Source organism: Felis catus, chromosome C1 (assembly GCF_018350175.1).
Source record: "Felis catus isolate Fca126 chromosome C1, F.catus_Fca126_mat1.0, whole genome shotgun sequence".
Lineage (NCBI taxonomy): Eukaryota > Metazoa > Chordata > Mammalia > Carnivora > Felidae > Felis > Felis catus.
The window spans coordinates 110,886,684-110,898,791 of record NC_058375.1 but is presented as its reverse complement, the minus strand read 5'-3'; the positions used below and the strand labels follow the sequence as shown (position 1 = coordinate 110,898,791).

Sequence of the window (12,108 nt, the reverse complement as noted above, 5' to 3'; positions counted from 1 at the left end):
TCTGCCTTTCATCTCAATGATCTCCCTTTTCTTGTAATGTCTAGAAATATAATCACTGAATGTTAACACTAATTTTTTCCTAAATGGTAGAGTTTGGGCACATTTACTAATTTCTTCTTTATATCTCTCTGCGTGGGTTAATTAAAAACAATAATGAGAATGTATCATTTTTATATAAAAGTAAAGTCATGAGTTCAAAAATTCATCATAAGTTTTTCAAACACCTTTAAATGGATATCAAAGCAATTTCGTTCTTTAATATTACTGCAATGTTGCACTTTACTAATCTTTTTTCCCAATTTTATTGAGATATAATTGAAATATAAAATTGTGTTAGTTTCGAGGATACAGCATAATGGTTTGATATATGCATATGTTGCAAAATCATGAGCACAGTAAGTCTAGTTAAACCCATCTCCTCATATAGTTCTACATTTTTTCCCTTGTGACGAAAACTTTTAAGATCTGCACTCTTAGCAACTGTACAATACAGTGTTGCTAACTGTAATCACCATGCTGTACGTTACATCCCCAAGACTCATTTATAACTGGAAGGTTTGGCCACCTACACCCATTTCTCCTACCCTTTAACACTTATTTCTGATCTAGAGATCCCTCACCTCTGATGAAAGCAGTGAATGTTCATCGCTGTCTGAATGCCTGGTCCTGTGTTGCTGTCTTAAAGGCTTTGAATAGAATGTCCCATTTAATCATCTCATTAACACCTCAGAAATAGGAACTATGATCCTAATTTGACAGATGTGGCAATTGAGACTTCAAGATGTTAATTAGCTCATCCAGGGTACTTGAATAAACGCATCTATCTATGTATCTATCTATCTATCCATCCACCCATCCATCCATCCATCTGCTTATCTATGTATCTGAGGAGATTTATTGTAAGAATTTGCTCATGTAGTTATGGAGGCCAAGAAGTCCCACAAACTGCCATCTGCAAGCTAGGGAATCAGGAAAGCTGGTGGTATAATTTATTCTGAAGCCAAAGGCCTGAGAACCAGGGGGCTGCTGGTGTAAGTTCCAGAGTCTGAAGGTGCAAAAATCAGGCCAACGTCCAAGGGTAGGAAAAGATGGCCCAGCTCAAGATGGAGAGTGAATTCACCCTTCTTTTGACTTTTTGTTCTGTTTGGGCATTCAATGGATTGGGTGGTATTTGCCCATGTTAGTGAGGGTGGATCTCTACTGAATCACGTAATTTATTCCAGAAATACTCTTATAATAGACACAATCAGAAATGTTTATCAGCTATTTGGGTATTCCTTACCCCGGTAAAGTTGACACATAAATTAACCATCACAAGTCCACCCCTTGTCAGCTATACACATCTCCTTAAACCATACTTAATCTCCAAAGAAAGATAGTAACAAGGTTATAATTCTCCTTAATGTGCTACTACTATCTTGTATACAACCCAAAACCTGCTAACCCCTTTCCTGCAAGAGGAGGCCAAGTCCCTGAGTGATGTTTGTTCTTCTTCTTGATATTCTGTGGCTCAAATAACCCGATTTAAAATTAACAGTACGAAGCACCATGATATAAAGTCAGTATATCTCATGTTATATGAGAGAATAAGAGAGGAAAGGAAACAGATATTTTCTTAATATATGTATATATCTAAACAAAAGTGTATTCAATACAAAATGAAGAGGAAATACTCATAGCAATTACGGTCCTCGTTTCTGTAACCAATCATGTGTCACAGCTGGTATTTATAACACCTTCTACTACTAAGCATTTTGTATTCACTTTGTCTTCAGCAAGTACCTCAGCTGGTTGTGGTTCTTTACCTGGTGGGATGACTCAAACCTTCATTTCTGAAGGGTCTGGGTCATTACTAGTCCTGCCTGGATTGGGTTGTTGTAGTTTTCCACCGACCTTAATCACAAGACATGGAACTTCTAAGAGACGGCCTGGGGGTGTCCTGTACTCCAGACACACTCTTCTTCCCTTCCATCACATAGTAGTCCAATTTCCCCATGGTAGTCAGGACCAATCCGCCAGTCACTCCCTTCCTTGCCTGTTGATTCAGAGGCATGAGAAGCCCAAAGTGACTGGGAGGCAGTCTTAACTTCTGGTTCAATGGAATCACTGTTGTGTCTCTTTGTGGAAGTTTCCCTTCCTTTGGAGTTAAGACCTCTAGGCCAGCAGAGCATAAAGTCACAGGAGTAGGAAGCAAATGTACTCGTGGGTTGCTATGGGTAGCAGTGAGTGGTTCCACTCCCGTTTCTTCCCCTTGGTTCTTGAATCCTGACTATGGAAGGAATAGCACCAGATACTAGTTGCTGTTTTATGGAACATACAGCCTAATGGAGAACCTTGTCCCAGCACTGCAAGGTACTGCCACCCAGCTCAGGGCTGTTTGTAACTGAGTCTTCAAAAGCCAGCTGCTTCAGGATGGTGGGGACATGGTAAGACAGTGAATTCTATGAGCATAAGCCCATTGCTTCACTTCTCTTGCTGTGAAGTGAATTCTTTGAACTGCAGCAATGCTGTGTGGAATACCATGATGGAGGATAAAGCATTCTGTAATTCTATGGATGGTAGTTTTGGCAAAACTTTTGTATGCAGGGAAGGTGAATCCATGTCCAGAGTAAGTGCCTATTCCAGTAAGAACAAAACACTGTCCCCTCCATGATGGAAGCAGTCCAATGTAATCAACTTGCCACCAGGTAGCTGGCTGATCACCCAGGGGAATGGTGCCATATTGGGGGCTCAGTGTTGGTCCCTGCTGCTGGCAGATTGGGCACTCAGTAGTGGCCATAGCCAGGTCAGTCCTGATGAGTGGAAGGCCATGTTGCTGAGCCCATGCATAACCACTTCTGCCATCATAGCCTCTCTGTTTATGAGCCAGTTAGGCGATGCTAGGGCTGGCTGGGGAAAGGCAGACTGATGTCTACAGAATGGGTCATCCTATCTGCTTAATTATTAACATCCTCCTCTGCTAAGATCATCATTTGGTGAACATAGGATGCAAATATACTCATGGTTTTTTTTTTTTTTACCCAAAGAGGTCTATTCAAATACCTCTTCCCCAAATTTCTTTGTCATCAATTTTCCAACCATATTCCAAGTCCCCAATCATGAAAGCAAATCATTGGCTCAGCCATGAATCAGTATACAATTACACATCTTGCCACTTCTTCCAAGCAAAGTGGACAAGCAGGCATACTGCCTGAAGTTCTGCCCACTAGGAGGATTTTCCTTCACCACTGTTCTTGAGGGATGGCCCAGAAAGGGGCTGCATGGCTACGACCATCCGTTTTCAGGTGGTGCTTACATATCACGCAGAACCATCTGTAAACAAGGCCTGAGTCTTTTCTTCCTTTGTCAACTAGTCACAGAAAACTCCCCGTGAGGTGACAGGTGCAGGAAGGAAGGGAGAAGGCCATGCAGCGGGAGTGGAGAGCATGGGCATTTGGGCCACTTCTTCACGTAATTTACTTGCACCTTCAGGTGCCCGGGTTTGGTCACATATATACCACTTGTCATTTGATGCTGGAGTGTGGTTGTGCACGCCCAACGTTGTGGCTCGGTGGGTCAGATAACACCCAGTTCATGATAGGTAGCTGAGGTCACATGTAATTTGATGGACCACAGCCAAGCATTCAGTCTCTTCTAGGGCCCAGTAGCAGGCCAAGAGCAATTTCTCAAAAGCGGAGTTGCTATTTGCAGAGGATGTCAGGGCCTTACTCCAAAATCTTAAAGACCTGTAATGCAATAAATCTACAGGGGCCTGTGAAAGGCTCCAGGCAGCATCCCTAGTGCCACTGACACTTCCAGTACTTCCACGGGATCTGTGGGTCACGTGGCCCACGTGGCAGAGCAGCTTGCACAGCAGCCTGGAATGTTGCAGAGCCTTCTCTTGTTCTGGGCCCCACTGAAAACTAGCAGCATTTGGGGTCACTTGGCAGATGGGCCAGAGTAACACACCCAAATGAGGAGTACATTGCCTCCAAAATCCAAGGAGGTTGGAGAGTTGATGTCCTCCTGGACAGTGCAGGTGTATTGCTGGTCTTGCCACCTGAAAGCAAACTGCTTTGCTCTGCTGGGCCTTATGGACAGGTTGTGGAGAAAAAGGAATTTACCAGATCAATAGCTACATGCCAGGCACCAGGGGATGTTAATTTGCACAAGCAACAAAGCCACAGCTGGGACAGCAGCTTCCAATCACTACCTGCTTTAGCTTGTGATAATCTGGTATCATTTCCTAAGACCCACCCGTCTTCTGCAAGGGCCACATAGGGGGGCTTAATGGGGGTGAGGGTGAGCTGGGAGTCACCTTTCACGTCCTTGCACGGATGTCTGCAGTACCTCCAGCAATGCTGAATGGCTTTTTTTAACAAATATTTTTAAATGTTTATTTTGAGAGAGAATGTGAGCAGGGGAGGAGCAGAGAGAGAGAGAGAGAGAGAGAGAGAGAGAGACAATCCTAAGCAGGCTCTGCGCTGTGAGCACAGAGCCCGATGTGGGGCTCAATCTCATGAACGCTGAGACCATGACCTGAATGAAATCAAGAACCAGATGCTTAACCAACTAAGCCACCCAGGTGTCCCTGAGTTGCTTCTGATGTGCTTTCTAGGTATGCACAGCTCTAAGGGTTTCACTTGGCTTTTCCCATCCTGGTAGCCCTCACTCCACAGGGTGGAGGGCAAATGTGGTGATTCTGCCAGCTGCTAGCTATGTCTGTTCCATTTATGTATTCTGAACTGGGAAATCACCACAAGATGGGCTTGGGGACCCGCTAGACCCACAGTGACATGGACCTGAGTTAAAATCTCATTGATCCTTGAGCCCCTACTCTGACCAGAGGGCCACAGTAACGTTTTGGGCCTCCTGGAGTCAATGCCTATTCACAGCCAGTGTTCAGTAATCCATGAGTGGTCTGATTGTTTCCTTTTACCCACTGCACAGTTATCCAGGTAAATGGCTGTAAAGGATCTGGTAAAGGTCAAGGGGACCCATTTCCCTGGTTCGTTCAAGGGGTTCCTGGTCTGGGAACTGGCTCAAGTCTGGGAATTGATCTATTTTATGATTTGAGTTAGACTTTTGTTCACTTTACCTAGAACTTTTCTGCTTATACAGACCAAGTAAGAATTTCATAGGCTTCCTATTTATTTCGTTTCTAGGAACACGATGATTAACCGGCTAGTGCTGTGGGTCTCTGTGAGTCAGACTATTCTGCTTGCTTTGATTCTGCAGTCCTTTGTGGTTACCACACCCGCCTTCCCTTTTATGTTGTACAGCCAGAAAAACACTCCTTGGGCCTTGAAAGGGCAAGCCATCTTGAGTTCCATAGGAATGAATTCTGCCAAAAACCTGTGAGGCTGGAGGAGGATTCAGATGAGCTCCCAGCCCTGGCTGGTACCATGATTGCAGCCTTGCGAGACCCTGATCAAGGCCGTGTAGTTCTGTTATACTAGACTCCTGAAGCATGGCAACTGAAGTGATAAATGTTGTTTTAACCTGCTAACTTTGCGGTAATTTGTTGTACAGCTTGGAAAACTAACTAGGAGAATATAGATAGGTGTAATGAGAAGAGAAAGCAGGAATGATCTGTACCCTGAAGGCAATAACTGCAGCAACCTGCTACCCCAAATCCCTGACAGTGCTTTAAAAATACCAACTGCGGGGCGCCTGGGTGGCTCAGTCGGTTAAGCGTCTGACTTCAGCTCAGGTCATGATCTCATGCTTTGTGGGTTTGAGCCCCGCATTGGGCTCTGTGGTGACATCTCAGAGCCTGCTTTGGATCCTCTGTCGCCCTCTCTCTGCCCCACCTCCCCTGGTTCTCTCTCTCTCAAAATAAATAAATAAACTTAAAAAAAATAAACAGCATGGAACCTTAAAAAAAAACCAATTTCATGCTATTGAAATGGCAAAAGTTAATTTATAAGTGAGACTTTTTTATTAAAAATTTTTTTTAATGTTTATTCATTCTTGAGAGACAGAGAGACAGAGCATGAGTGGGGAAGGGGCAGAGAGAGAAGGAGACACAGAATCCGAAGCAGGGTCCAGGCTCTGAGCTGTCAGCACAGAGCCCGATGCGGGGCTTCAGCCACGAACTGTGAGATCATGACCTGGGCTGAAGTTGGACGCTTAACCAACTGAGCCACCCAGGTGCCCCTCGATGAGGACTTCTTGAGAAATCTACTAGAGAGGAAGTTTCAGGCAACAAAATGACTAGAGAGATATGGGCATAAGACTGGTGGTAAGCATTAAATATTTGTGTTTTTTTCCCTAGAAATTAATATTAATCACGGGTTAAAAGGGAGAGTATAGTATGCTACCTGCTGTCGGTATGTTCTGACATTGTAGGTACAGCACAACTATTTAAAAAGTCAGAGGAGACCCCTAAAGGAGATGGAGATTAATTCCTCACCCCCTTAATGTGAGCTATGTTTAGAGACTTGCTTCCACAGAGTCGATTATGGAAAGGAGGGAGGGAGGGATAACTTGACAGTAGACAGACCTAGTAAACACTACTTAAACATGTTTGTGTATGTGTCTACTAAAAGATCCTAGCAATAATTACAAACCCAAAAGCAATGGTCATGCCACACTACCTAGATTATGCTATGAAAATACTGCTTCCCAGTAAATAAAACCAGAGATTCTTGAAAGAATGACTAAAGAGCAGGATATACATAAGATGTGTCTAGAATATCTTGCCATACCAGATAGCAAAATCATATCAGAAAGAATCAAGAGCCAACCTAAGGATGCTCCTATAAAAAGATACAATCAGACAATAAGTAACTCCTAATGAAAGAACACAATACGATAAGTAGTCTTTCAAAAAAAAAAAAATATGAACTGACCAAGACTCTGTATCCATTGGACAGAAAATCATGTTTGAACTATAGTATTAAGTACAATCAAAAAAATCAAAATGCGGGGAACTTAAAGGATTGAGTGCTTTTACAAATAAATTGTAAGAAGGGCACCTGGGTGGCTCAGTCCATTAAGCATCTGACTTCAGCTCGTGTCTATGATCTCACAGTTTGTGAGTTAGAGCCCAGCGTCAGGCTCTGTGCTGACAGCTCAGAGCCTGGAGCCTACTTCAGATTCTGTGTCTCCCTCTCTCTCTGCTCTTTCCCCACTCATGCTCTGTCTTTCTCTCTCTCATTCAAAAATAAATAAACATTAAAAAAAATTTTACAAATAAATTTTAAGAAAAAAACAAGGGCCACCTACTAAAAATTTAAAAGGTATATCAAAGACAGAGAACAGATAAGACAGACGGTAATGTTAAGAGATATACACTGGTTCTTAAAACTATGGGGAAATTTAAAAAATGTGATTACCATAACTGTCAAGATAGGGACATCCATTAATGGCAGAGTAGATTTACTAAGAGCAATCACATTCTGGGCCATAAAATACATCTTAACAAATTTAATAGTGTAGAAATCAGTAACATAAAGACGGCTGGAAAATCCCAAAATATTGGGAGATTAAAACACACACTTTTATTTATTTATTTATTTTAAATTTTTTTTCAACGTTTATTTATTTTTGGGACAGAGAGAGACAGAGCATGAACGGGGGAGGGGCAGAGAGAGAGGGAGACACAGAATCGGAAACAGGCTCCAGGCTCTGAGCCATCAGCCCAGAGCCTGACGCGGGGCTCGAACTCACGGACCGCGAGATCTGACCTGGCTGAAGTCGGACGCTTAACCGACTGCGCCACCCAGGCGCCCCAAAACACACACTTTTAAATAGCACGTGGGTCAAAAGAGTCTCAAGAGAAGGTAAGAATTTTGAAATAAATGAAAATACAAAGCTTCAAAATTTGTGGAATTCAGTGAAAGCAATGTTTAGAAGGGAATTCATGGCTCTAAACACGTATTAGTAGACAAAAAGAAAGATCTAAGATTTAAAAAAAATATAAACTTCCAATTTAGGAAACCAGAGAAAGAATAGCAACTTTCTAAAGCAAGTTTCTAAAGGAATAGAAATCATTAAAATCACTGCAGAAATAAATGAAATTGACAACAGGGAATCAATGGAGAAAATCAACAGAGCCAAAATCTGGTTCTTTAAAAATATCAATCAAATTGATAAAACTCTAACTAGGCTGACCAAGGAGAAAACAGAAGTCACAAACTACTATTATCAGAAATTAAAGAGGAAACGTTAAAGTATCAACATTACAGAACTAAAAAGAATCATGAGGGAATACTAGAGGCAACTTTAAGCCAAAAAATCTACTTAGAGTAAATGGATGAATTCTTAGAAACACACAAACTATCAATACTGACTCAAGAAGAAACAGATCTGAATAGATCAATAGTAAGTAAGCAAACTGAGATAGCAAAAAAAAAAAAAAAAAAAAAAAACCTACCCACAAAGAAAATCTCAGGATCAGATGATTTCACTGATGAATTCTAATACATGTTTAAGGAAGAATTAATACAAATCCTTAAAAAAAATTTTTTTAAGTTTATTTATTTTTGACAGTGACAGAGTGTGAGCATGAGCTTGGGAGGGGCAGAGGGAGAGAGGGAGACACAGAATCTGAAGCAGGCTCCAGGCTCTGAGCTATCAGCACAGAGCCCGACACGGGGCTCGAACTCATGGACCGCGAGATCACGGCCCGAGCCAAAGTCGGCCACTTAACCGACTGAGCCACCCAGGCGCCCCCTTAAACATGTTTAATAATCTAAAGCAAACCATAGACAAAGAACTGAAGGAAATTAGTAAGACAACATCTGAACAAAATAAGAATATCAGTAAAGAGATGGAAATTATAAAAAGCAACCAAAAAAAAACCAACTGGAGCTGAAAAGTACTATAACTGAAATGAAAAACTCATTAGAGGGATTCAATAGTAGATTTAAGCAAGTAGAAGAAAGGATCACTGGACTTGAAGATTAGACATTAATTATCCAGAAGAGTAGAAAGAAAAACAAAATGAAGAAAGTGACCAGTCTAAAGAGCTGTGGGACACCACCAAGCACACCATAAATTTGGGGTGTTGATTGTAATCCCTAAGGTAACTCCTAGGAAAATAACATATACAGAAACTGAAAGGAGGGAATCCAAATGGTACACTGCAAAAAATACATTTCATAAAATACATGAAGACATAACAATTATAAACATATCCAGAAATAAGTACCACCAAAACTATATGAAGGAAAAATTGACAGAATTGAAGGGGAAATAGTTCAACAATAATAGCTGGAGACTACACTTGCCACTCTCAACAGTGGATAGAAACAACCAGATGGATGAATAAGGAAACCAAGAATGTGAACAACACTATAAACTGAGCTGACATAACAGACAGATACAGAACACTTAGCAACAGGAGTTGCTACACATCCTTCTCAGGTACATGTGGAATATTCTCCAGAAGAGACCATATGTTAGGCCACAAAACAAGTCTCAATAAATTTAAGTAGCTTCAAACCATATACAATATCTTTTTCAATCACAATAGAATGAAACTGGAAATGAATAAAAGAAATAAAACTGGACAATTTACAAACAGGTGGGAAGTAAACAAACACTCAACCACAAGAACAACTAACAAGGGAAATTAAAAAGCACCTTGAGACAAGTGGAAACACAACACGGCAAAACTTAAGGAATGCAGCACAAGCAGTGCTCAGAGGGAAGTTTATAGTTGTAAATGTATATGCTGAAAAAAGGAATATTTCAAGTCAGTAACCTTAATTTTACATCTTAAGGAGCTAGGGAAAAAAAGCGAAATAATCCCAAAGCTAGCAGAAGGAAATAAAAACAGAATAGAGATAAGAGAACAGAAAGAGAAAATCAACAAAACTAAAAGTTGGTTCTTTGAAAAGATGAACAAAATTAACAAAAACCTTTCTCTAGATTGACTAAGAATAAAAAAAGATTCAAATTACTAAAATCAGAAATGATGGGGCACTTGGGTGCCTCAGTCAGTTGAGTGTCCAACTTTGGCTCAGGTCATGATCTCATGGCTCGTGAGTTCGAGTCCTGCGTCGGGCTCTGTGCTGACAGCTCAGAGCCTAGAGCCTGCTTCTGATTCTATGTCTCCCTCTCTCTACCCCCCCCCCCCACTCTCTGTCTCTCTCTCAAAAACAAATAAACATTAAAAAAATTAAAAAGAAATCAGAAATGAATGTAGGGACATTACTATCAATTTTACGGAAATAAAAAAGATATTCTACCCAAACTAATGCAAGAAGAAATGGAGGCGTGCAAGTGTTGCCATGGGAGGTGAGTGTGCGGCATTGAGGCCTGATGTGGGGAAGGCATCCTACACAATTCTATGGCCAGGTGTAGACACTTCTGTCCAAGGCAAAAACTTCAATGGGAACCTTTGTCTCTAAAGATGGAAACAGTGTGACCACCTGAACAGACACTAAAAATAGCTCTCATCTCAAAGAATCCAGCACTGTGTAACAGTATGAGAACTTAGATGCTGGGGAACAGCATTTGGTGAGTGAATCCTTCCAGCCAAAGACAGTGCTCTCTTTGGACTCATCACCTTGCATTTTTTTCTTTTATTATTATTAGTTTTTAAATTTACATCCAAGCATACAGTGCAACAATGATTTCAGGAGTAGGTTCCTTAATGCCTCTTCCCCATTTAGCCCATCCCCCCTCCCACAACTCCTTCAGTAACCCTCTGTTTGTTCTCCATATTTAAGAGTCTCTTATGTTTCGTACCCCTTCCTGTTTTTATATTGTTTTTGCTTCCCTTCCCTTATGTTCATCTGTTTTGTCTCTTAAAGTCCTCATATGAGTGAAGTCCTGTGATTTTTGTCTTTCTCTAATTTCACTTAGCATAATACCCTCCAGTTCCATCCACGTAGTTGCAAATGGCAAGATTTCATTCTTTTTGATTGCCGAGTAATACTCCATTGTGTGTATATGTGTGTATATATATATGTGTGTGTACATATATATATATGTATATATATATCACATTTTCTTTATCCATTCATTCATCCTTTATCATTCATCCATCAATGGACATTTGGGCTCTTTCCATACTTTGGCTATTGTTGATAGAGTTGCTCTAAACATTGGGGTGCATGTGTCCCTTTGAAACAGCACACCGTATCCCTTGGATAAATACCTAGTAGTGCAATTTCTGGGTCATAGGGTAGTTCTACTTTTAATTTTTTGAGGAACCTCCATACTGTTTTCCAGAGTGGCTGCACTAGCTTGCATTCCCACCAACGATGCAAAAGAGATCCTCTTTCTCCACATCCTCACCAACATCTGTTGTTGCCTGAGTTGTTAATGTTAGCCATTCTGATAGGTCATCACCTTGCATTTGTAATCAGATCGGATCTCTTCCCATCATGAGGCTTCTGACAATGTTGAACAGGTTTTCAGTGATCCTTGTAGAAAGACACCCTCCCCAAAGAAATGCAGTATTTACATACAGTCCATTGGTATATACTGGATCTCCAGGAAACACCAGAATTACTAGTTAAGAATGTATTACATGGCTCAAGCGTTACAGTGGAAACTTTTCTATGGGTTCACAGTAAAACTCCTAGAAACACTTCCTGTTTCTGCATTGTTAGAGTCAACGATAGTGCAAAAAATCCACAAATGTATGCAGGGCACATTGTGAAGGTTTAACAAAAAAGAAACCCGAAGATGCATTCTGTTGTGGGGAAAACAATTGATCTTTACTCAAGAGATTCCTGGAATTTTTTCTTTGGACAGGCCTCTTTGACAGATGGTGTGGGAATATTCAGCTTTGCCAGGTTATGGCAGTGACTTTTTATAGCTCATGATAGGAAGAACAAAGTAAAGAGATCCAGGAAACATCAAGTGATGATTCAATTTCTGATAACTCTTCTATACCTACAATGACTAGTATTTTGCTGCGTCAGTCTTGTAAGACTTTAGCCAATGAGATTACACACAAATATGGACTGAAACACTGTCAGGGCCTTGTATGTCTAATGTGAGGCTCCAGCCACTTAGAAAAAGCCAACTACCTCTCCTAAATCTTTGCCCCATCAGTTTGCACAAGTTGCAGTTTGCTGGTTTCAACATATTGTAGAAAGATGCAAAGTGCTGGTGAGGTGGACTGATGGTGAATCACTCCAAAACACAGTCAGGAGGATAACATGA

At 41.1% G+C, this 12,108-nt stretch overlaps 1 pseudogene; it reads left to right on the top strand.

Moving 5' to 3' along the window:
- The first annotated feature begins 10,198 nt into the window (after positions 1-10,198).
- On the top strand, positions 10,199-12,108 carry LOC101095429 (annotated as a pseudogene).